General features: G+C 50.5%; 1 long non-coding RNA gene across 1 annotated transcript in view; it reads right to left on the reverse strand.

The window, feature by feature from the left end:
* LOC110299004 overlaps window positions 1–3587 on the reverse strand; it is a 40028-nt gene extending 36441 nt beyond the window's left edge. Inside the window, exons 1-3 of the long non-coding RNA XR_002378422.2 lie at window positions 3378–3587; window positions 1082–1190; window positions 811–869 (exon numbers count right to left, since the gene is read on the reverse strand). This is a non-coding gene — a long non-coding RNA (uncharacterized LOC110299004). The remainder of the gene's footprint in view (window positions 1–810; window positions 870–1081; window positions 1191–3377) is intronic.
* Window positions 3588–3846: the final 259 nt, after the last annotated feature.

Below are 3846 nucleotides of genomic sequence, written 5' to 3' on the forward strand. Positions count from 1 at the left end.
GAGGCCTGTGGTCCTACTCAGGCCGGTTTCTGCTTCCCTAACTAATGCAGTCTCAGGTCCCGCGCAATTGGATTGGAGCAGAAGCTGTGCTCCCCTCACCAGAAGTCTTCGAAGTCATGCTATTTTTAAAGTGGCATTACTCACCACCTCTGCTGTTTTCCTAACCCAGTAATGGACACAAGCCATGGTCCAGGCAGAGGCAGAGCCTTTGTACTATTTGCATGACCCTGTTGATGGTGGGGATGCTGTCCTGGGCTGGCATTGGGGCTGAGATCTGGCAGGTGCCCAGAGAAGCCAATCTCCTTTGCTTGTACTCCTTAGCAAGCTGGTGGTCCCCAGCCCTGCCTCCTAGACTCTCACAGAGCTCTGGGCTGTCTCTTGTATGTCCTACTATGACCCAGATTTGCCCCAGTAAGATCTACTCTGCCTAGTCCCTGGGGACCGGCACCATCTTGGACCATGTCCTTCATGTCACCAGCTCCTCAGAAGCCAGTGCCTCTTTAGGAGGTGAGGTTATGCCCTGTCCCCACGATGCTGTCACTTCCTTCCCCAGAGTCTTTCTGTGTGGGGATTGTTCCCCTAATCAGGATGGAGACTCGACTCATTACAAGCTGGTGAGGCAACGGCTCTGTGCTCCAAGCCGAGACAGGCTGTCTGGGAGCTTGGCCAGCCTCCCACTGCCCCGGACACCAGGGCAGCGGCCTCTGCATGGAGCCAGCCTGCTGGGTTTGTCTGCCCCTTCCCCAGGGACACAAGCTGACAGACACTGCTTACGGAGACCTCTGTAGTTTTACTATTGCAAAAACTCACCATGATCATACAGTGAGGTCCAAGCATCAGGACAACCTCTGAGCAGAGCTGAACCATACCTAGAAACAGAGGTGACCTTTACCTTTTACCGGGCACTTACCATGTCCCACACATTGTGAGGCAAGCTTCCTAGGCAGCCTGCTATACACACTTCACTCTTCAATGGCACTCACTGGGTGCTGCTGGCTACTTCATCCCACGGATAGACAGGGCAACTTAAAATGTTTTTGAGAGGGCCACCCCAGTGTGGCTCCTGGACCGAAATGCTCACCTCCCATGTCACTACTGCTCGCAGGAACATGACCCCAAGCCTTCTTTCACTAAGTTCAGCAGTCAGGTGAGTCTCTGAGAGTGACGGCCTACCCCTCACATCTGGACAGCTAGGAAGAGAAGGTGAAAGAAGGGATGCGGTGAAGCCATTAGTAAGAGTCTAGTAAGAGTCAGCTGGGCTCTTTTCTGTGGACTTGGCAGTGTCCCTCGGGTGTGATGTCATGATCCTGAGAGGAATGGCAGCCAGTCAAGAGGCCCATGTACTCCTTGGATTTTCATCCCGAGGCCCCGCATAACCCTTGGGATTTTCATCTAGAGGCCCCGTATACCCCTAGGATCACAATTCTCATCCAGAGGCCCCATATACCCCTGGGGTTCTTGTCTAAAAGCCCCGTATACCCTGGGATTCTCATACTATATTGCCCGACTACCACTAGTCACACTGACAGCCACACAGACGTCTCCAACATGACAACTATGAGGCCACAAAGATGCCCTCTGCCTCCTCCAGCCACCAAACCCTCTGAAGAAGATGAGGGGACGGTCCTGTGCCGACTGCAGAGCCTGTGTGAAACTTCTCATTAACTGCAGTTTAATTACTGCCTGCAGTCGAGGTTTTTAATAAAAGTAAGTCCCAATTAGTCGCTTGTTACTTCAGAAATAATTACTGATAGTGGCCCTTTGTCTTTGTGTTATTTCCGGCTTCATTCCCAAGCCCCAGAACTCTACCCAAGCATGCGTCTTTAACGGAAGGAACTGGGCTTCCAGGGCACATGAGGAATGTTTGCAGGAACTGAGGATTCAACTGGGGCATGTGTGTCAGCTGGAGAATAGCTGGGGGTGGCAGTAACCATTCTTACGCATGAAGACATTTCTTCAGGAAAGAGCCCTGGTCTATATCCTGGGCCGAGAGTGGAGGGTCAAGGCATGCTGCAGGGATGCTGGCCTCTAACTACAAACTGGGCCAGGCCCCAACCACTGACCTCTGAAAAGACAGAGTCCCCACCCCCTGACAATGCCAGGCACAGCCGGATGCAAGAACTGCTTTGGAGGGAGGGGAAAGTGTGTTGTTTCCGTGCCAGAGCAGAGCCCCAACCTCTGCCGCACTTCTGACTGACGGTCCCATCAGGACTTTCTCCAAGTAAGAAGTAGCTTTGGAATGCCGTGTGGACCTTGGAGCTCATGCTGAGCATCCGTGTTCCTCGGAGGCTTCCCACAGGTAAGGCAGATGCATGGTTTTGTTGAGGTAGCAATGGCATCCTAGCTCCAGGGAGTACCTGTTTGGTCTGACCTACTTTTTTGCTTTTTTTTTTTTTTTTAACCTTTATTCTGTTCTTGATGGGGACTAGTATAGATTTGATCAGTTTTCCACTGACATGGTTAGTCATTAGAGCTGACATGGGTTGGTTGTCAACTCTAGGTCAGGTACCCTTTAGGGTGGCTTACAGTTATTAATTTGATATCCTCACAGACAACTTCCTAAATGTTTGTTTTCATATAAGGAAACTTAGGTATGCAGAGGGGTTGAGTAATTTACCAAGGTCAACAGGCCTGTGGGTGTCAGAGCTCAGCACATATCTCTCCAGTATCCCTCCACATTTGGGCATGTCCTCTAGCGTACCCTAATGTTTGTGGAATAGAGTTGACCACATCCCCAGTCTGTGTTCTCCTGACTCTTTATCTGTGTCTTCTCAGTCTCATTTTTCTTTGATTGATTGATTAATTGACTGATTGATTGGTTTGGTTTGGTTTGGTTTTTCGAGACAGGATTTCTTTGTGTAGCCTTGGCTGTCTGAGAACTCATTGTGTAGACCAGGCTGGTCTCACAGAGATCCACATACCTCTGCCTCCCAAGTGCTGGGATTAAAGGTGTGTGCCACCACCACCCAGTGACATGGTTTTTTTATTTTATTTGTAGCCAGCTTTCCTTTTGCTCAGAAAGCCTCTCTTGTTTGGGCCAGCTGGGTGGCTCTAGCAGGTGGCCTCTGTTCTTGGTTGTTCTGCATTGAATGGGGTGGCCAGAAAACATTGGAGTCCAGTTGAGAGGTTGAAACTCTGGCTACCCTAGTTAGGAGGTGATAATATCGTCTCTGCCATCATCCTGGCCAGCTCCTGGTCCCCCCGCCCCCCATAGTGCCCTTTCCCTCAGGACCAACTTGTTAAGGGAAGAAACCCTCCCTGCTAAGCCAATAATTTTATTTTCCCCCCTGAGAGTCCTTTCCAGTGAGATTTAAACCATTTGGCTGGAAGACCCTGCTGAAAGAAAAACCCACACTTTCTCATGTTTTCCTTCTTACCTCCCTCCACTGGGCCAAACCACAATGTTGTCATATTGCTCTGAAGCTGAGCTCTTCTGTGTTTGGAAGTTCACTTGAAATACAGCATCCATCCACGAGGGAAAAAAATGCTGGACTTCATCCCCCACACAAGAGGTCCTTTGAAAGTGTAAAGGGTTTGGGATGAGGAAAGCAAGCAGGCAAGCAAGCATGGCTCCGAGGATGGGAGCTGAAGGGGCGGAAACAGAACCCTGCCTAGTAACCCTGTTGCTGGGTTTGTTTAGACAACGGGATCGTATTTGTACTTGTTCTGTGCTCCCAGCCCAGGCTCAGAGTTGCAGTGCACTTGTGTGATTTGCTGTAGAGGGTGGGTGCTGGCCAACCACCCTTGTTTGCTAATCCACGGGTGAACCGTGGACTGTCTGAGAGACAGACTGTGGAGATCTGACCTGGCTCTGCAGTTGCTAAGTCATCTCCCTTCCTCTGAGGC

The sequence above is a fragment of the Mus caroli genome, chromosome 7 (assembly GCF_900094665.2).
Source record: "Mus caroli chromosome 7, CAROLI_EIJ_v1.1, whole genome shotgun sequence".
In the NCBI taxonomy this organism is placed as follows: Eukaryota; Metazoa; Chordata; class Mammalia; order Rodentia; family Muridae; genus Mus; species Mus caroli.